The sequence below is a fragment of the Rissa tridactyla genome, chromosome 2, assembly GCF_028500815.1.
Source record: "Rissa tridactyla isolate bRisTri1 chromosome 2, bRisTri1.patW.cur.20221130, whole genome shotgun sequence".
Lineage (NCBI taxonomy): Eukaryota > Metazoa > Chordata > Aves > Charadriiformes > Laridae > Rissa > Rissa tridactyla.
Genome location: NC_071467.1, coordinates 96650008 through 96674175, shown reverse-complemented (window position 1 = coordinate 96674175; position 24168 = coordinate 96650008). Strand labels below are relative to the sequence as shown.

The window sequence follows — 24168 nt, the reverse complement described above, 5'->3', positions numbered from 1 at the left end:
ACAAGGGAAGGACAGAACAAATACTGAAACTACAACAGAGAAAACAACTAATGGGCTGAGATATACAAAGCACAGGTGGGTTGTCCCCATGGAAGGAGATGACTGTTTCTGTTACAGAATGGTCAGTCTTTTGACTTTGGAATCCCCCACGCCCTACCTCCAACGTGCACGCATTTACTAAAGCCGGCTCTTCCACAAGCTGCAGGTAGAGCAATCATGCCATTCCTGCTCTCCCTGCTACCAGCCCTGCCACGCTGTTCTGGTCCATCTCTAAATATGTCCATCCCCATTTCCATTTGGGCCACAGGCTCTACCCACCTCCCTCCCCATCAGTCCTGCACCATGCTCACCTCTGCTCCTACCCCGGCTTTTTACTTTCTTACCTCCAGCTACAGGTAACACATTCTTCCTTTCCACCTTCCAAGCCAAGGAAATTCAGCTGCAGCACAGGACGGCTCCTCTCTTAAATCACAGGCCAGACACTGCAGAACAGACAAAAAGGTAGTCCCTATTTTTACAGTCTCGTGGTAGTTCTCCTTGTCATTCTAAGGAAGAAAAAAGCTTTCCACTACCTCTTCTCTTGCCAGACTTGCACGAAATCACTAAGGGGAGGAGCAAGAGCTCATCTCGTTTCCTGAGCAGCTGGGATCCCACCTGAGGAGCTGAGTAAGGCAGCTCATCAGAAAGAGCCTATTCTTTCAGCTGAGCTCCAGGTCTGGCCAAATTGGCAGGTTTTGTGAAAAAACTCTATTAGCAATAGAGAAGAAAACATGAGAATCACCCTGTGTTGCCCAGAAAGAACAGTATTAAAACAGGAAAAAGAAAAAAAAAAAATTAAGGAAACAGAGACACTTTACTCAGCTGATTCAGAATCATCCCACAATCTGGCAAATAGAAGAAGTAAGAGATCTGAGGGTATGTTCTCACCACAGAGTTAACCTAGGCTGTTCACTGACTTTTGTCTCTTAGGTACTTTAAGCTAAGGCTACCTGGCCAGGCTTGGAATAAAAACTGGTGTGTGTATATATATGTGTGTGTATATATATATATCTATCTCCATAAGACTGCTACAAGTTAGAGTAATTTGCCTCCCCATCCAGTGAAGTTACTCAAGTGCTAATAGTCTCCCAGTGCCTTCCCAGAGTTTCAGAAGGACAAACGATGGTCTGTCCACAGCCAATGCCATTTCTTCCACTATTTCATGGATGAGGATCTTAGCTCCCTGCAGCACAAAGCCCGATAAGTTCCTGACTCCAACTCTGGAACCTGGTTCCCACCCGTCGCTGGGTCCAGTCTGGGACTTGCCCAGTGCCTGACGGTGATGTCATCCTGGGAGCTTAATACGGTTTTGTATATACTGTATCTATTTAATTATTTTCCTTTTTATTTTATTCTTAATATTTTATTAAAGTAGTTTAGTTTCTTCTAAACTCGTAAATCTCTTTATCTCTCCTCCTCTTCTCTGTGCATGAGAGGCTGTGGGGGGGGGGGGAGCATCTGTTGCCGGCCATTGGCCAATTTGGCCAAAACCACGACACCTTGTGACACAGAGAGAGAAGCACAACATCAGGAAAGGTGCCTTTTTGCAACAGGACCACTCATGTGCTCCTGCCTGGCTCATCTGTTTGTCAGACGTGATTGCTTGTCTCTCAAACCAACTATGCAGCAAAGATACCCTGAAAAAGGCAACAAGAAAATAGAGGGCTTTTGCAGGTGTCATAATAAGGTGACTAATAGCAGTCTACTTAGAAAAACTGCCTAGAATCAGAGACTTTAGATGAAGCTGTGGCACAGTGTAGTTCAACTGGTGGGCCGAGAAGTGATGCTGTCTAGCTTGTCAGCTTTACTTGGGGAGGGGACAGACCTGTTTCAGAAGTGAAACACTCAATTCTTCCTCTTGAGCACGTCTTAGAGTTTAAGCCTACGTCAGGCACCTTTTCCATGTCCACCTCACAGGGCAGGGTGGGTGTGAAAAGTAGATAGCCTGGTATATGCTTTGCCAAGGGGTTCTTGTGTTTTCTGGGTGCCACCATTAGACCAGTGGGAGTAACATTCTAAGTCTTTCTAGGATGCCTGTTGGAAGAGGCTGAACACTGTACAAGCAGTGGAAGGCAATCTCAGAAAAAATGCGTGTTGTTCACAACAACTTTAATTATTGCCTCTGTCAGGAAGATCTGCTGAAACCCACAATTTCATACTTTTTGGTACAGTAAGTTTCTGAGCCTTTTTCTGCAATAGAAGATACAAACTCTTGGTGGGGCACACAGTTTAAATCTTTTCTGAACTTGGAAATCATTTAAAAATAAAGATCGAATCTCTCTGTTGGGTAAACTAATGTTTGTATTACTAATATGAGAAGCAGTTAAAGCCTGCCTTACTGAATTGTGTATTTATCTGAACACTGACCTAACTCCCATTGAAAACCAACCATGTTTTTCCGTTACCCTCAGTGGATGTTGGACTTCTCTCTTGATGCGTAAGAGAATAGCTAAGCAGGGAGAACAAAGGTACATTTCTGAGCAAAGGAACAGTCTGCTGTTTCGCCTGAGTTCAAAGGAACAGGACGTTGTGAATCTTCCTGTGTATAAAATTACACTGAGATACAGCTGACAACTGCAGGACTCCTAGCCATGGCTAACTGCTTGCACAAAAAAGAAGCAGGGCAGCAAGTAGGTGACAGGTGTCTGCTTTTAAAATGCCTTCAAGTATTTAACGTTCTCCTGTTTGACTGCTAGGTCTCCTACCAAAGACCTTCGCGCACAGCTCAGCAGTGCCCACGACCAGGCACCACTGACTTGTGTCACAGCCACATTTGCACTAATCCTTGTCCCTTGACAGATCTGGAAAAGGCAACAGGTAGGCAGAAGGAGCCTGCAGCACCATAGCAACTGTGCAAGAGAGCACCAGTCTCCCTGTCAGCACTGATCTCTCTCTGCTAGCCATGAATGGAGGGAGAGAGACACACAAGCCTACGCAAGGGTCACTTGAGCAAAGATGCTTTTTCTCCCATACTAAGGCAGAGAGAGGAAGGGAGGCGGAGGCATCTCCGTAGGCCACGCCAGTCAGGGCTTGCTCTCCTCAGACATTTAAAACCATCATGGACCTATTTCCATAAGAGTGGTTTGCTTGAATTTGCACCCTTGAGCTTCACCGGAGGGCAGCCACTTTCTGAAACTGAACTTGAACTGGCTGAGCAACTGGGTGAACAGAGCCAGAGCTACGGACATCTGAGCATGGCAAGCGCTGGGATGACTAGTGCTCAGGTTATGTGCAAGCCATATGATTCATACCCTTGGCATTCAGGGACTTCTCAGTCCCTGCTCTAAACCCCTCAGATATCTTTGTGAGAGGCAATGAGCCCTTGTCTCAGGTAATATGCGAAGGGAGGCATTTTGGAGCCTCCTGTTCACACAATGAAGAAATGGTCAGAGTACGATGCTGTAACACCTAGTCAAACGCCTTTGAGTGTAGGGCTTTCTGCAGCATGCCTGCTGCTCTTGCCTCTCCCTGTCACAGGGATTTCCCCCAGGATTTTGCTGGAGTTCCAGCACAAAACATGCCAGGCCTGTGTGCCGCCTGCCAGAGGAAGCACAAGGGGTAGCTCACCCATGGGGTGCCAATGGGTGCAGGTTGGTGGCCTCACCGGCGCTCTCGGTATCTCCCCATTCATAGAATGGTTTAGGTTGGAAGGGACCATAAAGATCATCTAGTTCCAACCCCCTGCCATGGGCAGGGACACCTCCCACTAGACCAGGTTGCTCAAAGCCCCATCCAGCCTGGCCTTGAACACCTCCAGGGATGGGGCCTCCACAACTTTGCTGGGCAACCTGTTCCAGTGTCTCACCACCCTCATAGTGAAAAATTTCTTCCTAATATCTAACCTAAATCTACTCTCTTCCAGTTTGAACCATAACCCCTCATTCTATCACTACATGCCCTTGTAAAAAGTCCTCCAGCTTTCTTATAGGCACCCTTCAGATACTGGAAGGCCGCTATAAGGTCTCCCCAGAGCCTTCTCTTCTCCAGGCTGAACAACTCCAAATCTCAGCCTGTCTTCATAGGAGAGGTGCTCCAGCCCTCTCATCATCATCTTCGTGGCCCTCCTCTGGACTCGCTCCAACATGTCCATGTCCTTCTTACGTTGGCAGCTCCAGAGCTGGACTCAGTACTCCAGGTGGGGTCTCACGAGAGCAGAGCAGAGCGGGGAGAATCACCTCCCTCGACCCACGCACTGCTTCTGCATCTTCAACCCCCAGCCAGCCTCACCTTCCTCCCGGTCCATGCAGGACACCTCGTCTCTTGCGAGCCGGTTATAACTCCCGGCATGGCGTGGCCATCCCCAGCAGACACCCCCCGACCCGGCCGAGGAGCCGAGGGCAGAGGGAAGCAGCCTCCCGGAGGCGCCGGGCTCGCCCCGTCCCTCTCCGCCCCCAGCAGGTGTCACCCTGACCCGCCGAACTCCCCCGAAACTCCCGGGGCCGACAAACTCCCCTCCCCGGGCTCCCCGTCCTTCCCTCCACGCCTCTCCCGGGCTGGAGCACAAAGCTCAGGCAAAAGCCGCCTCCCCCGGGAATAAAAGGGACGCGGAGGAGCCCGTCCCCAGCCGCTCCATCTCCCGGGGTCGGTCCGCAGGCTCCTGACCGCCTGTTCCGACACCGCCAGCGGAGAGGTTAGATATTTATTTCTGACCGCCCCCCCCCCCCCCTTTTTTTTTTCCCCCACGAGTTTTTGAACAGGAAGGGAGAATATATCGCACACACAATATTTATGCTACCGTCCGTTTCAGTCACAGTTTCCTAAGATACTTAGCTAAAAGAGACACGTGAATAACTATTTGTTCACGCTGTCACTAGGAAGAAAAGCAAGGGGAAAAAATAAGAGTTCCAGGAATACAGAAAGACAAGTTAAAGGGAAGTAAAAATTACGCATATACTATCAGTTTGCTTTTTCTCTTACTACAAAGACAACTCTACCACGTGAAGCAATACCAGCCATCTCCCTTCCAGCATTTTCCTGTACAAAACACCTCTATTGAAGGACAGTGTGACGGTGAGATGAAGAGTTCAAAGGAAAGGAAAGAAATATTCAAAATAATCAATGGATCAGGGCCAGGTTTTGCTCTGATGGGGGTTTGTATCTGTCTGAAGGAAAAGCAGTAGCATGGATTTTGTGCTGGTGTGAGTGTGCAGGGTCAGGCCCCTTTGCGTGAGGCTGACACCCACGTTTGTCCATTGAGCTCGTTCTTGGGCAGGTAAGAGTGCTGCTGGAGCTCCCTGTGTGACATGGTCAGAGCTGCTCCCTTCATCAGTCTGCGTTTCTTCTCCCCTAGCATCTGATTTTGTACCTTTCTCTTGCCTTCCTCATGTTGTTCATCTGTTCCTCTGACACTGGTCTCCTTTCTGGCCCAGTTCGCCTTCTCTCCAGCATGCAGGGGAGTCACTTCTCCTGATCCTGTCCTTGCTGCACTGCAGTTCTCTATACGCTGAAGAAGAATGTTCCATTTAAAATATTGGCCCTTGTTGGTCCTTGCTAGATCACCAAAATCCTCCCATTTCAAGGCAGTGTGTGAACATCTGGGACAAACAGCTTTCTCACAAAAAACAAGACACAGTTGACCACTATGACCTACATCAAAATACACACCTTGACCAAGAGGAGCATTCTCAAATAAGTCCCTAATATTCAATAGACAGGAGCAGCTGGCAGGAACTGAGATCTCTCCGATTTTGAGGTGTTTGACCTCGACATCCAAATGGTTGTATCTTGCATAAGTCTCTGCTTTATGAGCAGCCCGTAGCGCTGGGCCAGTCAGTGTGCAGAGGCAGCTCTCGGGAGCTCTCTCTTGTGAAGTTGCATTGTTTCCTAATTTGCTCTATGCACTCTTTTAATATTATCTGCCGTGATGAAACTAAATTCAGTCCTTAGAGCTTTATTTAAGCGCTGATTCAGCTGCCTGCCTTGGTCAATGTACCTCAGACCAAGCCAAATTACTAGATGGTGGGGATGAAATTGTGCTACGCAACGCAATGCTTTGGCACGAATTCAGGAAGCCGTATGCCAGGAAGGGCCATTAAATAATGTCATCTGACCTCATATATATACAGAACGTTACATTTAATTACTGAGTGTGGTACTAAGGGTACAGAGGGATCTTAAATGAAAAAACTAAATCAGGGGCCTTCAACCTCCCTTTGTTTTTCTACGTTAATTTTACATTTCAAAACAACTCGGCTGCTTTTCAAGTGATGTCAGAAGTCCTGGTTTCCTTTGAGGAGCCAGTAAGTTCTTATTTCAGGCAGCACATCAGGAGAAACCATGATTTCTCTTGATCACAAAGATCATGGATCTCTGTGCACAGGATCAGCAAGTACTGAAAAGAGACTTCAGTGACTGTATAAGCACCTGCTGAAGAAATCCCAATTGGCAGAAGATTCCTAGGTCCTAATGCACAAGGGGAAGTTTGGGGGCATAGGGAGAGGGAAGGATTAAAGAGGAGAGAGGGCTGGATACTGGAATGCTTTAGGATAGAAAAGTCTCTGTTGTGCAACCCCTCCCAGAATGGGAATAACAAAAATATTTCCCTCCTCCTTTTGGGAAAAAAAAAAAAATCAAACCAAACAACCACGAAGCATTTGATAAAACAAAGACGAAACTTTTATAAAGTGAAACCAGTATAAATCACACACAGCATGAATTCAGTTTAGCACATTGAATTCCCTCTCTTTTCCTGTTGTCTGGCAGATTAGGAAGGGATGGAATAAAGAGATCTTGTCAGGGATATTAATGGATCTCTCCTGCCAAGATTTTGAGATATCATACATAATCTCTGGTCACAGCCTCTCCTTACCACGAAGCAGCCAGCTCTGGAGATGTGTTTCCAGCTGATAGACATTATCTCGGGAGGGTGAGGACAGAGAAGAGCTCGAATGTCCTACCCGGGTGTGTGACCCCTGCGTGCCTTCGCTCACAGCTACCCCATTAACCCTTCTGCCTGGGATTTTATTCTGTGGAGTGATTTGTTCTGAAATAAAGACCTGACTGATTTATAAACAGCAAAATGGACTTGCCCTCTAACAGCACTTCCCGGTTTCACTGATGTTCTGTTTTCTCTTCGTCCTTCTGGGCTTTGTCTTCAACGGGCCATCTCTTATTTTTAATATTTGAACACCTCTGGCAGGTGCTAGATCCATTCTTCCTCTCTGGCAGTTTTAGCATAAGAAGTGTTTTGTTTTGGAGGAGAGGAAAGTGGAAGAAAGAAAATGAATAAGGGAAACATAAACAAATTCAGAAAAAGATTTACAAAGACAGCACAAGGAAAATTTTCTCTGCTCCATATGAGAGTATTTAGTGTGCTGTGGCAATATGTAGTGCCTGGCTACTATGCTGATATGATTGCTTCCATTACTTTGAGCCTATTTATATTCCAGAGGATACTAAAGCCAGCTAGTGATATGGAAGTTGATGATTATTGTCCATGGCATCCCTGAGAGCTGCTTGGACTAGAGTCTTACTTAAAAATCAAATGAGTAAGATCCAGCTGCAGAATTGCAAACTGTAGAAAGTCCTGCTAAACGCTAAAAACTTCCTTCTGAAGTTGTACTCTCACCTAGCTCTGAGAGCCATTACCTTTCCTGGATGTAATCCCTGGATGCCTAGAGCTAGAAACACAAGCTATTACAGTTGGAGTTACAGAGACAAAGCCCTCAGGCCAGGACTATGTGGGATCAAAGATCTCAGTAACACGCTGTGTTACACTGTGACTTCATCTACTCTGGGAAATTAAACATGCCTGGGGTGATGTGGTATGGAATGCCAACATCCATCCTATTAAATGGTCCTTGATCCAGAGTATCTTCTGGATTGTGCCTGGGAGCTGCCAGGGAAAGTGGTAGCTGGCCAATGTAACAACTACCAGAAACTGTTCTGACAACTGAATTTAGGACAATATAGTTTATATTCAGAAACCTTCCCTGACACTGTTTAAATTACTAGACCGGGCACAGTCTGCCTGAAACTATGTTTTCCTCACCCTTCTGACTAGTGTAATGTTCCGTCTTCTATCCTCTATATCATATGTCTTTGAGTACACTGCTAAAATACTTAATTATCCCATGATTTGCTACTTACCTGGTAGAAATGAGCTATTTTAGTTAATAAACAGTCATATTAGATAAAAAATTCATTAAACTGGAGACAATCTGCTTGACACAAATACTGTGTTTTTATCACAACAGCTGTAGCGATTGAGAAGTCTCATGCTTTATGTACTTTTTTTCTGTAAGAGTTCCTGGAAGATGACCTCTTTGCAAAGGCAGTTCCGCCATTTTTTGGGAACACTTGGTCGCTACAGCAGGCTGTCGGGCAAAAAAAGGGAGGCCAGTAAAAGAGAAGACTTTCTAATGGATAGCCCTCATGAGCTAGGAAGTCAGTGGACTACAAGTGCTCTCCAGCAATTAAGCTGCTCCTTGGCATATCCATGCCTCTCCTAGAATATCAGTATTCAGAAGAAAAAGATACTTCCTACAGGATACTGAACACAAGCACTAGATGGAGCAGCGGGCAAACTTCTGGACTCTTTCCTTGCTTATATTCAATCCATGAAGTTACCAGATAGCCCGGTTGGAATCTGAGCTGTCAAGCTGACTGCAGGTCAGTACTTCGTGAAGATGCAGGTCTGCCTTGTGTAGGACTGAAACGTTAGGCTATATTACAAGATACTTTGGATTCAGTACAAGTAATGCTGATCTATAACCGGTGGCCACATTCTTAGATATATTCTTAGATGTTTGTACATTCTTCTTTGTCTGAAAGTTTTAACCAATATTTACGCTTTTTGAAGATTTTCACTAAGGATCTATAATTCCACAGTATTCCACTAGCCATTTGACTGCTGAGGGCTTCAGCCAACATAAACCAAAAGAAGACCCTTTTATTTAACTGTGGTACGTTGCACCTTGTCTGCCTTACAGAAATCCCACAGCTCTGTGGTACACAGCTGGCAGTCCACAAAGACTCTGGCCTGCCTTGGTGTTTGAAGATTCCCAATGTAAAGCATCCCTGATTTTAGAGAACTCAAAGTGTGCGTGAAGAGGGAGAAGCTTTCTTAAGGTATCTGTTTTGGGTTCCAGACCTTTTCCCAGTTGGAGAAAAGGTTATCTTGTTGGAGGGGAAAAAGCATATTGTCAGAAAACAGCCTCATGATTCTTAAGGTAACTTGGAGGGAGAGGGGAGCGCTGATCTATAAAGCTTTTAAGCATTTGGGAATGCGCACGGTGAACTTCAGCTTTCTTTAAAGACCAAAAAAATAGAGAAGGAGAAAGGATATTTCCACCTCTTCCCCTGACAAAAACAATCTTTGTAATGTCAACCAACAGCTAATGCTGAGCTTATCACTCGCTCCACTCTGCCCTGCTCTCCCATCTCAGTTCCCTGTTCTGGCTTCTGAAACTCACACCCTTTGGAGCTGATTGAATAATGGACTTTTCACTTTGGGCTCTACATTGAATAAATGAAAAAAAAATCCTGTGGGTTAGATATGGAGTTATTCAATCTCGCTTCAAGACCCTACATTTTAAACCTCATCGTAAAAATGTAAGAGGGTCACTTTTAAAATGAAAAATTAAACAAATTACACTTGTTCTGAGGCCTCACCTTTCCTTGTTTTTTTGCCTCTGGACTATTTATCAAAATCTACCCTAGTTTGCCAATTTCATGGCAAATGGCTGCAGTTTTCCAGAAACTGCAGATGTCCCTCACCAGATTACTAAGAAAATAACAGTAGAGTATAAAACAATTACTTGAGAGTTATTTGAAGAATTATTCATGTCAGCAGGTAGGCATAAACCTTTATACAAACACCTATATCATCAGAAAGCTGTCGGTACCCCCAAATTCTTCTCTAAATTTTTTTCCCCACTCTCCCTTTTCTAACGCGCTTCCTCAGTTTGTCCAATGATTTACCTCAATTTGTCCAATGAATTCATCAGTCTGACATTCTGCCTACCAAATGGTCCAAAGAGGCAGGAACACCTTACAGCTTGCTTAGAAGGACTCACAAAAAAAAAAAAAGTTTCGTTTACCCACGTAAAACTCTTAGTTAGCTGAATTCAAGCATCAGCAGGCTAATGGTTGTTGTCTGGCTGCAAAAGAAATTTATTTTACATTTTAAGACCCAATGTAGCATCATGCTAAGTCTCTCTCGATAGCCCCATTAGCATCTCTCTCGAGATGCATCCGTGACTTTGGCTGCAAGGAAGAACCATTCCCAGCCCTCACAACAGTAATTATTGCTTCATTCACCTTGTTCCCTTTCTTGCCCTGACACCTTCAGTCATTGGTAACAAGAACTGATGCTCAGGCAGCGTATAGTGGTCAAATAGCTCATTCTCACCTCCCCTAGCAGAGGTACCATAGGCAGTCACTGAGGAGCACAGACTACTGGCAACAGGAGATTGCCTCCTTTATCTGTGCCTGAAGTTGGCCCTGATTCAAGGTGTGATGGCAGTACACGTTAACATGTGACAGCAGACATATTTTCAAAGTGTATGCAAGATGTCTGCGTTAAAACCTGGGCCAGGGAAAGTTTGAAAATATGCAGAGGAATGCTAACATCACACCTTAAATCCTACTCCAGAGAAATGCAAAAAGGCACTACTAACCTGAGCCAAAAGCACTTGGTGTTGGAAGAAAATCCCATGCTAAAGAGTGGCTAAATTCACAGAAAAACACCTCAAGTTATGCAAATCTGAATGACAGTGTTGATCAAGAATGAGAACATCACTGTCACGTAATGGGGAAAGCCAATTGCAGATGGCAATATCTGCTGGCAATGTTGTTGAGAATAATTACTCTGAGGTTCAGTTGAGTAATGATCACTGAGACCATTTGAAAGAAGAGCGGAGTATAGGATGTTAGCAGAGAAAAGTTTTAAGTTTGTTACTTTGTTAATAATGATTTGTATAATACCTTATTAATAATCATTTGTACTTGTGTAGAGGCTTTCATTACAAAGCCACTCTACAGAGAGACCTAACTGATGCTACGAAGAGAACTTCACTAATTTTGAGGACTTGCACAATGAACATTACACCACTTTCGCATGCTTTTCCACTGGCTACTCAGGAGACAAATCCTATTTCCATGATACACTCTCTCTGCAGAATTGCACACCCAGATGTAAACAGGACTATGCCAAAACAGTGACTATACACACCATGCTCTGTGTTTGCTTAACATACACATATTATGGGAGCGTGCTCCTATTTCAAAGGATAATTGCTCTGAATTATGAAAAGGTACCTTAACTAAAGATTTTATATATGGAGATCAAGGTTAACATTTCATGAACTTGAAAGCCATGCACTTATTTAGCAGTGTGTTATTTCACTTAACAGAATAATGAAGAGCAGAAGCTAAACCAGCCTACCTGGACATTTTAGCATCCTATGTAGCAAAGTGATGCTGTGGCAAGGAGAATACCTCCAGCGCATCACCAGGCTCTGAAACAAACTGTGCTATTATGTGAAAGTTCCCATGAAGCCCCAGTGACTGTTAAATTATTGAATGGGGATTGCTTGAAAATGTAGCATTTCCAATAATGCCTTTGCAAAAGACTGAAATTTTGTTCACTACTAGGATGTCTCAAGCAATAAGAAAAGTTTGGACTCAGTGCAGCCATAAAGAAGAACATCCTAAAATAAGAACCTATGGATTCATCTTACGGTAGCATGAAATGCAACTCCTTTCCCCATGTTTTCACTATGGTCTTCTACTCAATGGAGTCAGAATGATTTGGCTTCTTGCTGTGAGCTCTGTTATGTTACTGTCAGGAGACAACACTCCTTTTCTGCCAGAAGGCTGGGATGTGTGCAAAGCAGGAGGATTTGAACTTTGCCCCTTCCCTTCCCTTCCCTTCCCTTCCCTTCCCTTCCCTTCCCTTCCCTTCCCTTTTCCCTTCCCTTTTCCCTTCCCTTCCCTTCCCTTTTCCCTTCCCTTCCTTTCCCTCTCCCTCCCTTCCCTTCTCTTTCCCTCTCCTTTCCTGTTATTAACTGTGCTTTGCTTTGGGACAGCAAAACAGCTGTTTTATTACTGTGATCCTGCCAGAAGGCTGTGATGCTGGAGAACTGGGACTGAAAGTCTGTCAATGTATACCTAGCAACTTATACACTCTGCATTTCATATTAGCCAGTTTAATATGATTATGGGAGTTTGTTTTCTCACCAGTAGAGTACATCTTTTATTTAAGAAGAGGAGCGTAGGTATTGCTGTTCTGCCTAGATCCTCTTGGGAACTTTCTTAACATCTAAAGCCTTTTTCTGGCAAACAGTTTGTTCTCTAACAACAACAGGCTGGGAGCTGTGATAGATCCCATTTAGTCTTTTGAGAAACAACTAAATTCTGTGAGTTAACTTGTCTTCTTTTACCATCTAAGGAATATTGGCAGGCTGCAACCATTTTCCTCTGTTAGCCCTTGAAATGATTCTTCATGCTTTTGTCACATAATTAAAATTAGATTATTGCAACTCCCTGCTGGCTGGCCTTAGAGCTTTGTAAACACTCCAGCTGGCCCATAGGTTCATAGTGAAAGGGATGCTCTAAGCATATTCTTTCTTTGTCCTCTCTTCTCTCATCTGTGTTGAAATCACTGCACTTGCTAACTGCCAGCAGAATGTATTTGGTTATTGCTTTCTAAGGGCAGTGAACATAATGTTAGAGACATAATGTGCCAAAGCCTCTCTCAAGCTTTGCTTGAAAGAGTCTGGATGCAAGAGCTTTCCATCTATTTTCTCTTTGTTGGTGAGGTCTCTTTTTGCTGAAAAGGAGAAGGGAAAGAAGGGGGAGGGAATGGAGGAGCACAGGCTCTCCTAATACAGCATTCAAATGGAAAATGCATACAGCTACATGATTTCAAAACCAGGACTGACTTTTCATTGACCAGAATGTAAATGCCATGGACATGATGCAGTTGCTTCTTCTCCTATGACAAAATGACTCCCTTCCACCCCAAAAGATGACAGCCATTTTGAAATAGCAGCATCTCCCACTACAGCTAGGCTTTCTGAGTTCAGTAGCCTGCTTTCCTGGCTGGCTTCTTTTTATGTCACATTTGCTTATGGACCATTACTCCCACATTCACATCCAGCCAGTTCCGTCTTATAAATCTTGTATGCAGCATTGCGACTGTGTGAGATTTGCTTGATGAGCTTGTAGGGATTATTGTATTAAAGTTCTCAAGGGCCTGAATGACTAATTGTTAATGAGCGAGAACAATGCAGGGATAATGGCACTTTAAAAGTAAGTAATACTAATGGCATAGCTTGTGTTGGGATGTGATTGCTCATCTCACTGTCACATGTACAGATCATCTCTTAGTGTCCTCTGGTTTTATGGGCCTATAACCTCTCAGCTAGTCAGTAAGCACTTATTTTGCTGAAGGAGAATTATAATGGTGAAGAAGCGCAAACAGGCAGTAAAGCTGGCTGTATTCAATACTCCGTAACTATCAGAGCCTCATCACCTTCACTGAGCCAAGAGTACATTTGTTGGGGTCAAGTTTTTATGTAGTCTTGGCCAGCCAGTGTTATGAAACGGTGACTATGGATGCAGAACCACAGTAGTAATACTGTAGAATAGGAATGTTCCCTTATTTGTGCTTCACCTTATCACTCATATTAGTGATTTATGTTCCAGCGTAGTCACCTCTTTGCCCAGTCACTTTTTCTGTGCTTTTTCCTACCTACTCCTTTGGGCACCGATATTTAGTCGTACAGTACTGTTACTAGCCAGGGGCTTGATTGTAAATCCCTTGGACAGATTTCCAGAATGGCTACTCCCCCATCCAGCTGAAAGCAGGAGCACTGCAGGTCTTTGGCAGCTCTGCAAATCAAGGCTGCAGCTCCTAGAAGAAGTCTGAAAACACAGTTGATTCTCACACTCAGCTTCCTGCCACGGTGCAGTTTGTGACTGCTGGCAGCCACAACATAACATAAGCTCCGTTTCTGTTTTTTTTCCCTGTCCCATCGGGGCTTTTGCTAACATAAATATGTTACCATGTGCGAGCAAGTGCACAACGCCACGGCTAATGCAGAGAACATCATCTCCTATGACGGAGATGATATTTGCTGTGCTCTGCTGCCTTCCCAGTGCAAACAACTCCGCTGGGGACCTCACCACGGCGGTGCTGGCATGCCACTGCCTTTGAACAGGGACAGTGCCAGCCTCCCAGACAGCTGTAAGCATGCGAAGCCAAGACACCATGTATCAGGGCCTGTGCATGTGTCAAGGACAGGTTTCCCAGCCTGAAATGTCAAAGCAACTGTTTTTCCCTCAGGAGGTGCATTTGTCTCTATGGTGAAGAAAATGTATTATCACAAGTGTTGCCTTTGAGCTCAGAGCTGGATAGAGACCAAACAGACACTGAATCCAGCGAAATTTCAGCATCTCCCTCTTCAGAAACGTTCACATCCTCTGACAATTCTTTTCTTCCAAGAACCAGTCTGCTTCTAAAAGGAGAGAGCTGAACACTGACCAACACGGTCCTTGCTTCCAGACTTCACATGACAAACTGCTTGGAAAGCAGCACTCAAAGTCTGTTCTACCAAGGACTATTCTCAAACCTCGTGTCCTTGTTAGCCATTTTCAAATGCTTTCTGGTCGCGACCCCATTGCAAATTGCAACTCCACTTCTAGTGAGCCCTTGACCCCAAATATTGGCACACATAAATGGCCTCTAACTGGGCTCTCTACTTTGCTCCTAACGTTACAGACCCCACACAGAGACACAACCCCTTTTAGGGGGTCCGTAGGTCCATTTTAGACCTACAGACGTAAAGCACGTCAGCTTGCTCCAGCCAGCTGCTGCAGGCTTGCAGGGGGCTGTGCAGTGATGCTGCTGCCGCCGACTTCCGAAGGCATGAAGGGGGCCAACTGCTTTCAGCATGCCGGCAAGCCAGCGAGGAGCCCTGCTCCTGACCACGCACCAGCTTCTTTCTGGGTCCCAGCGGCTGACTCTGATTGAGTTAGTTACTGCTGCGAGCCAAAGGATCCAGGACCCGTAGGGTATTTAACACTTAAAGCATCTTGTGATGCTGCAGAAATGCAGGCTTGTGGAATAAAACAGACGGACAAGCAGAAGGAGGTGGATACTTTATCACTTGTCTAAAACGGGCAAGAGGAAAATCTCTAGTTGTCTTTCACAATTAATTTCATATTAGTTCTCTTGTGTTGCTGTGATCATGTTTTTCTCTTTTAAAGTAACAGGAGGGAGGGTGGTATGGGGGTTTTGTTTCTTTTTTTTTTTTTTAAATTAGGACATCTGGGCAGTGACCCAACCAAAGCCTGATCTCCCTAATAGAAATCTGTCTGACCATAACTTGCATATTCCAATTTTCATTCACAGGCAAAGACTATCTATTGTCCAAGTATTTTTACTCTGCCATAATCAAAATACAAATTCTAGCTTAACTTAAAATAGACATGTCAGAAACACTTGACATGACCTGCATGCCTGTCAACAAGTGATAATCAAATTTCCTTGCCATACCAAAGTTGGGCAGGAGACATTTCTTTTTAAAAAAAACCCCAAACAACCTATCTGGTGTCCATATCGTATTGACTTTCTGAGACACAATGGGAGTTTTGCTTTTATGCAAAGGAGTTAAAAAGGAGTACGAGCAGTTACAGGGATGTCTGCCGAAGCTGGGACAAGGGTAGGAGGCACACTTCTCTTTGAAACAGCCAACATGTGGTGTTGCTGAAACTTAAAGAGCAGAGGGGGGGATTGTTTCTCCGCTTTTTCTGTTTATTTATTATGTAAATTCAGTTTCCCTTATATAAATATTTAGCTTCTCCCTTTCTCTCTGAAAATCAAATAGCAGCAGGGGTAGAAAAGCAGGGAATGCAATTGTAAAATTGGCATTACAGAGGATTTGTGTAGGTTTGAGAGCAGAAACAAATTGTAATGCATTTGTTATGAAGGTAAAACCCAAACTGACACTGTCCCTTACAAAATTACTGGGAAAGAAACAACACGGTGCCAAAACGAAACTTCAGACAGAGGAGTTTCTTTTAAAAGAATACAGTGATAAAGTAGCAATGTTCTGCAAAAGAAGGAGATAAGTTAAAGGCGTAAGGAAAGAGAAGTTATTCCAGTCATTTTCCGCATAGGCTGCCTCTGGAAGCGTTTGCCAGAAACAAAGAGCATGTCCCAGCAATATAAACAAATAGGCCTGCGCAGTACACGGTTAAAATTATCAATGTCTCACTAACTTGTGATCCAGATTAAGCAGGGCATTAAAAAAATCCAAAAGAGCACAGCATCTTCTATTCCTGAAGAGACCGAAAGGGTACACTGACATAACAGTTTCCAACAGCTGTCATAACAGCGTGCACGGGGTCATGCTGGAGCTGATGGACAACAGCCCCTTGCACACAGAGCACTGGAGCCATGCTCCGTGGAGCTGCGTGTTGCCAGGTTCAGCTCTGGTTACTGCGTACAGCATCTCACAGCTTAATCCTTCTGGGATTGTCTGGGTCCTCCTGTGAGGGGTTCTCCAGCATGTCCTTTTCTGGCTTTGCCGAGGCAGAGGAATGCCTGTCCCTGCCTCCTTCACTTGATTCAGCCTGTTTCGGTTTCTGACACAAAATGGCCCTCCTCACCCAGAGGTGTGGTGAGATGCATAGAAGAGGACTTTTCCTTTCCACACCAATTGCAGTGGTTTGGGGTGTAAAAGTTCCAAATGTCTGATAAATAAGGCACTGAGAACAAAAGCATCTGGTTGTCGTGACATCGCTGCTCTACGACATGAACTCAGTGGGTTAAAAACGGAGACACTTCTTATTTATTTGAACACCCTCCCACTAAGTTCAATGCAATCATACTGAGAAAAAAAATAGTGAGGACTGCAGAACAGAAAAGCTCACAATTATCAAATACTTATCCCAGAAAGGCTCCTGCTGTGGAGAGACTGTTCCCGCTGTTCCCATGAGACAGGAGAAGGACCAGGACACAGACAGCTTTGGCAGCCCTTCTTGCCCAGCCTTCACCCCAGCTCTGGGCTGACTGCTGTTCCTCTCTGAAAAGCCCCTCCAAGGAAGAGGGCTATTGCAAACCACCCAGAATCCTTCAGCAGGGTAAAATGGAAGGCAAGCTGCCCGCAAACATGCATGGTAAAGTAAGGAAAGTAGTTACCAGGCCTCCTCAGCTGATGGATATTCCAAAATAAATGCTGCAGCAAGAGACCTCGAGCTCCCGTCCAGCAGCACAGCTTCAAGAGGGACGTTCTGCACCACAGACTTCCCTGACCAGGTGTTGCCATGGGACGCTTGCAGATATAATCTCAGGATGTCCTGGCTGGTTCCTGTGGATTCACAGTGCAGGTGAAAGTCTGCATTCTGAAAATCAGTTCACTGATTTTGTATGCAGTCTGAAGGATCTGGAGTCTGGGTCTCTGTAGGTCAAGAAAATGGCAAAGACCATGTAATCTCTGGGTGGAGAACAGCACTTCAGGGAAGGCGAGGAGCATAAAAAAACCCCAGCTTTTTGTGTAGAGATGCCACCTGGATTCTGACTCTTAGGCAAAACCAGATTTGCAATGCGAAAGGCAGATTTTAGAAAAGTCTGAGTGCAGAAGGCTAGGAAAGGTGTCAAATGTCTGATACAAAATATGGTCTGAAAATATGTGAGAGGAGTATGGATAAAGATGATGCTAGAAGTGTTAACCAGTTTTCTGATTATTTGTCTTTGCCGATGGCAATTTGTGTCATTGTAATTTTTATGTTGCTTCTGGACTTCCCTTTCTCTTCCTCCAGTTTCAGCTGTCCCTTGCTATCCTGATGCTGGACAACATGCTAATGCCCCCTGATGTGCCAAATGTGGAAAGAACCAGTAGCATATGCCATGCTTTACTGGAGGGGATAAAACCTCTGAAAAGCAGTGGGAATGGTAAATCTTTTAACCTTTTCCTCTTGCTTCTTTCTCTCCCAAACTGACTGTGTGATTGCATTTACAAGGCAGAATTAACACCTGGGACAACACAGAGTCAAAAGATGTGGAACTCGTATTCCAAGCAAAGATGGAGAGTAGCTGCAAGGCTTTTGGCACCTGACTATGATGAAGCTTTCAAGAGAATTTCCTACTGAAGGGTCCTGAACTATTGGAGATTACACATACTGTATGCTCAACCTGCACACCTCCAGAACAATTCCCTTTTAGGCAAATGTGAAACGCACGTGTTTCAACCATTTCCCTAGCGCTAGTATGAACAAAAATAAGGAGAAAAGGGCTGCAGAGGACGGCTCACAGAGGCTGGGGATTAGTGGAAGGAACGCGAAACCATGAAAGGTGTATATGCCCATATTTTCTCTAATGCTCACAGCAACTGCCGAGTAAGCAACTGGCCGCTCCTAGTATGACTAATGGTGTAACTACTTAAGGGCTTATTTCCACTGGAGTTTACGAAAGTTAGATCAAAACAAACCACAAAGTTTAAAATAGAAATGCTCACTATCTGCTGTCAACAGCAGCAGACTATTTCAGCGCATGTATGAATTTAAGCACACACATGATTCTGTTGACTGAGATGTAACGCTTAAAACGGCGTGCTCCCGTTAACTGCTTTGCTGAAGTGGGGTCTCCATCTGTCCGTATAGAGCTGCACATCCCAAGTCTTTGCAACTTTACTTTGCAGCCATTAGTTTTGGCCCCACGGGAACCTATTTATAAATATCTGAATTAATTAAATCAGATCTGTACAGCAGAAAAAGGAATCAACTAAATACGGTCACTATGGCAACAAATATTTCCTGGATGTAGTTTTGCGCCTAATCAGCAATGGCCTCCCCATGTTCCTAACAATGGCAAAAGTTGTCAGGCTTTTCTTCTTTGTTTGTTTGTATTGAATGTGTTTCTACAGAGTAAGACGATAAATGTAATGTCTAAGTATTTCAGACAAAGGTCCCTTTTCAGTAGTATTTTACACTAGTTTAAAAATTATTAAGAACTTGAAATGGGGATCCATTTTTTTCCCTTCTTCTTACCACACTTCTGCGTCCCTGGTACAGCGAGAACCTCTGCTACACTGAGAAATTCCATGGGTTCCAACTCTGAATTCAGATATTAAAGCGACCCCTTCACCACTAACATCAGCTGAAAGAAAGGCTAGAAAAATGAGGGCACAAAACAACCTGTTGTTTTCAACAGACAGACTTGGCTGACCCCTGTGTCCACATTAAGCAAAAATAGAAAATTAAAGGTGCTGACACTTTGCCAGTCCCCATCTGCAAAATATGCTGCTGGCCATGTCAATCACAAAAATGAGGCCCTACGTGCAGTACATGGTGGAAACGTCCAAGTCATGTCTGTGCATAGCATCTTAACTCGCCAAACGTGGCCACAGCCTCCTTGGAGTTTTGCAAATGTCATGCTTTGTGGATTGGGTCTTTGGTGGGTTGTAGGTATCTCAAAGGGTTTCATGAGCTTGTTTGCACTTTGTTGGAGCTCAAAGATACCGAAGGGTTTTCTGAGCTTGCTTTCTTTTTTCTTTTTCTCTTTCTTTTTTCTTAGACAGGTAAACCAACATTTTAAAAATGGTTTCAAACACCAATCTTGCCCATTGCCAAATGAGAGGGAGTTTCCAGGACAGGTCTATGTTTTCCATCTGTTTTTACTTCCCTGTTTGTTTTTTTTTTTAAACAGTAGCTTCAAAGGTATGTGTTCACAGTGTCTTGTGTCCAGGTATTTCTTTCCCTTCCCTTAATGACTAGCAAATCCACTGGCAGTGTCAACCAAATGCAGCGAAGGAGGTCAGTTCTCAGAGACAGTTAAGTCTGTACAAGTTTCATGAAAACAGTTCTCTGGCAGAGAAGAGAGATCCTTCCCATGCCCTGACTGTTAGAAAAGTTCGTTCGCTGTCTTGTTAGCTGTGCAAGGGTCCACGTTAGCGCTGGGGCGAGAGGCAAAAAAGCACACAGTCTCATGGTTGCCTCAGTCATGGGAGAAGCTTCAGTGAGAGCTGACACCTTTTTTAGATGCTGATATCAATCAGGGCTCTGCATGAAATCAGCCTTGGTAACTCCCAGTGTGCCTGACCTTGCCAGTCTTACACAAACAATTAAATAGTAAATATTGATCTTTAAGTGTCTCTTCACAGTTACCTGTGTCTATTCAGATGTGTGGTTTTAGACTGAGATCACACTCCAATGCAGATCTATTTATTTATTATAATTATTGTGATATTTCGGAGAACAGAAGAGAAATCTGTTACGCAAGAGAGGCATTGGGTTTGTAAAGCTCAAGCCACACCCTCCACACAGCCACAACTGCGGAGAAGCCGTACAAAGATGCCAGAGCAAAGGAAACGCGTGGTTAGCCTCTGATTTGCAGAATTTGGCGTGGTTTTGTTTTTTTTTTTTTTGCATCGATGCAAGAAATTCACGCTAGCGAAAAGAGCTGTGGCTGAAATAAGGTATTTAGAAAATCAGTAACAAAATGCTGCAGCTGGCACGGATACTCTCCCTCTAATCTTCAGCTTTCAAGCCCCTCCTGACACAAGTCACCTTCTGGGGACAGCAGAGAGAGCAAAGGAAACTAAGGACCTCTCACCCACATCGGCACCCACAGCAGGGGCACCAGCGCATTAGCCCAGGCTGCTCCGGGAGCTTACAGCTGGACTTTTGGCATTATATTACCTTATTTATCAACACAGTTTTAAAAAAGCAAGTATTTGTAGTAGAATTGAATGTTACCAGACGTGTCCTGTGTTAAAGAATAAGCTCACTTTCCCCCAGAAGTACGTAGCTCATAAAAATCTCAAGTCCTTGCATTGGGAGGGTACCCCCACCCCCAGTGTGGCTGTTTGTTAGTGGGGTGACAACTGCAACCTAGAGTTATCTGGCATGTGTTTGCTAATGCACATGCTGCCTAAAAACGCATAATGAAAATGTAAATAAATGCAGAGGAGTCCTGGGGATAAGAAGAAGATATACGAAGAAACCACTTGATGAAAAACACATACATTGCTCCGTATTGTGTCACTGACCATATATATGTTAACTCTTCCAAGCCTCATTTGCCTAACAGCATGGAAACTGCCAGCATTTTAAGAACTGCTATCAGATAACTTGAAATGACATTAGACAGACCATACACAGCAAACAGGCTCTGGTGAGTGTAGTCTTGAACCCGATCCTGAGGTGCAGTGTGGTTATGCTACGCATAGACTTCAAGACAGCTAGACGTGCCCTGAGTCCATAAACTCCTATGGAAAGACAAGCTAAGCAGCATATTGCAAAGATAGCGCTCTGAGAAATTTCACGTGACGAGAACTGATCTGACATTTTAATTTATGCCCTTGCCAGTACAGCGGGTTGGTTTTCCCTGCTTCTATCTTCTCGTACTTTGCTGTCAATTCTCGATTAGCAAGATGAGAAAACTGTTGCATAATACCTGGATTTCACTTTTAGGACTGTTTTCCTGATGCTTCCAGAGTCATGGCAGTGCAGAGGAACCCTAAGCCAGAACTCCCTGTGCTACACGCTAACGCAAAACAGTCACGGAGAGAGACAGGCGGTATGGATCTGAAACGCAGAGATACTCTGAAATCTGGAAAACACTTATGCACTTACTGAACTCATTATAAGGAACTTCATTATTTTCAAGGGGCCTTCTCACATTTTTAAGAAGACGCCTATTAGGATGACAGCACAGACAAAACTACTATAACTTACACAGGATGCTTTTACAGAACAGAGAAGAGAGCAAACCCCTGAGAACAAACCTGTACTACCACCGCACAACCATGCATCCTTTCGCAAAGATTTCCTCCCCTTAAATAAGATTATGAAAATATTTTCCCCCTGCATATAATATCATCTTTAAACAATTCCTCTTACTTGCTAGTATTTCACATGAGCTTCTAATCTGGTTGCATTTAGCTTCACTAGTTTTCCCAAGCTAACTGTCCCCCACACCCATTTTAATAAAAGCCAATTAACACGCTTGAGAGTCAAACATGACCAAAGATCTCCCATTCCCTCCAAAGTACGGCATTCATGAAGATATCATGAATAAGTAAACATTCTCTAGTGTTCTGTTTCTTTTGTCTAGCTTATTGGTGTTGAGAAACCTTCTTCTTCATTTATTTATGTTGGTATTTTATTTCCTTACTGAGTTTCAAAGATGAAGAGAGAAAAACAAATACCCAGGAAAGAGCTGATAGGCTGAAATGGCCAAAGTTTTTCCCAGGGAGGTTTAAAACAATTATGCTTTAATGCAAAGGTTTTGTTGTCTCATTATTTCATACACCTATTTAATACACCTGTTTTCAATAGGCAATATACGACAGTCTGTATATGACAGCAGCTAGCAAACCAGTATAGCAAAATCCTGTTTATCCATGTGCAGGAATCCAGTTTCTTCTCATAATTCTGACTTCATGATATTTCATTCTAGGCCCCTAAATTCCTATTGTGCTTTGAAGTGAGGCAATCCTGCCTAGTCCAGGCTTACTCAAATGGCAGAATATGTACAGATCCGACAGGAAGTCAGCTCTGCACAGACCTCACCAAGGTCCCAGACACACTCCTGCAGTAGATCCAGTATTTCTTACCTTTTTCCAAATCCCCTAGGGAGACAGTGCACTGCAACATACTTGCAGTTCCCAGTGGGAAGGCAAGGTGCAAGATCCCGTGAGCAAGTGGAGTGATTCTTGCTTACCTGACCTTGCTAACCCCCTTAGCAGATCTTTGTCAAATCATCAAATCTCAGAAAAATTATTGCTCAGACTCTAACTTTAAAAAAGTGATGAATTGGTAAACCTCAGTGAAAATTAACAGACCTTGACAAATGCTAATTGCGCAGGCAGGATGCTTATCTTAGGACTGAAGACGTAGTCTAGATTTTGTCTCTTAGAAAATCCAAGCACTGTACCTGAGCCTCATATGCAATTAATATGAAATGTTATTTGCTTCGTGTTGACAGGGTCCATTTTTCAAAGCCATGAGAATTCTTTGGTAGAATTAAATCTGATTTGATCCTTGTACATGGCTAACCACAGGGCAATGTGCTATCTTTTCTGCAGCACTGACTGTTAACATACTCACAGCTGTAGTGTCTTAGCAAAGGGCCTTTCCAGAGGTGAAAATGGAGGCATTAGAGCATGACACGTTTTCTGTGCCCTGCTTCATAACCTCACACCTCGGATGAACTGTGAAATTTAAGACTAAGGGACAAACATCACAAACCAGCCAAACAGTACTATTTTTATTCTCATTACAAAGTCAGAAGGGTTTTTGTACTTCTTAAAGGCAAAAGTCATGCCTTTTCCAACAGAGGACAATAAAGGCTATAAGAATGCTTAAAAACCTCACATTACCTTACTGGGTGGCAGCAATGAGTGCGTAGATGCTACATTGACGAAACTCCCACTGCTCGAGCAGTAACATGCTCATATTTCCACTTGTACTGCAAAACAAACAAAAAAAAACCCACAACTTGCTGCATTGGTTTGAAGCTGTAGCCCTCAGGGCTAGGATCTCACAGGCTAAACAGAATTTTTGACAGAATTTGACTTTTAAATTTGTAGCGTAAATATAGAAAGCAATGGTGATTCAGTGCAGGCAGAGCTCCTCCCTTCTGAGTCACTTCTGTTCGGATATCGCAGGAAGATGGGAGAGGTGCTGTATACCTGCAGGTGTCACCTTACCAAGAGAATGTACTACAGAGATCCTGACCTTTTGGGTGGTTGCGAAGGAAGCCTCCGTGATCTTCCTCAGCTAGAAGTTTGTTTCACTTTAGTGTTCAGGCCAAACTCTAATGTAACTCATTCTACCTACCAAAAAAAAAAAAAAATCCCAGCCAGAAAAAAATATCTGTGAACCAGAAAAGATAATCTGCTCTGACAGTCCTTGAAGAAGAGGAATGCTGTGTCATAGTGGAGAGATAACTGCCCCACAGCAGCAGGTGGTGAGGCTCCCTGCAGGCTAGTAAATCTCTCCAAGATCCTTCTGGAATAAGGCACCAAACTACCATCACATGTTGCTACTTCTTTTAACGAATCCTGTCTAATCCAAAAAGTGGAACCACCTAAGAGCTATTGTTGTCTTGGAGCTATTTTTAGTTGAAGAAACCAAGACTGCAAAGTAAACTGGATATTAAGAAGCTCAGACTAAAAA

At 43.9% G+C, this 24168-nt stretch overlaps 1 protein-coding gene across 11 annotated transcripts in view; it reads right to left on the bottom strand.

The window, feature by feature from the left end:
* The window catches only part of ATXN1 (ataxin 1), a 372412-nt gene extending 348667 nt beyond the window's left edge, over positions 1–23745 (bottom strand). For all 11 annotated transcript variants that reach the window (XR_008465091.1, XM_054193108.1, XM_054193098.1 and 8 more), the window contains exons 1-3: positions 23728–23745; positions 23370–23458; positions 384–482 (exon numbers count right to left, since the gene is read on the bottom strand). The gene's annotated coding sequence lies outside the window, so the exon portion shown is untranslated. The remainder of the gene's footprint in view (positions 1–383; positions 483–23369; positions 23459–23727) is intronic.
* Between the last annotated feature and the right edge of the window lie 423 nt (positions 23746–24168).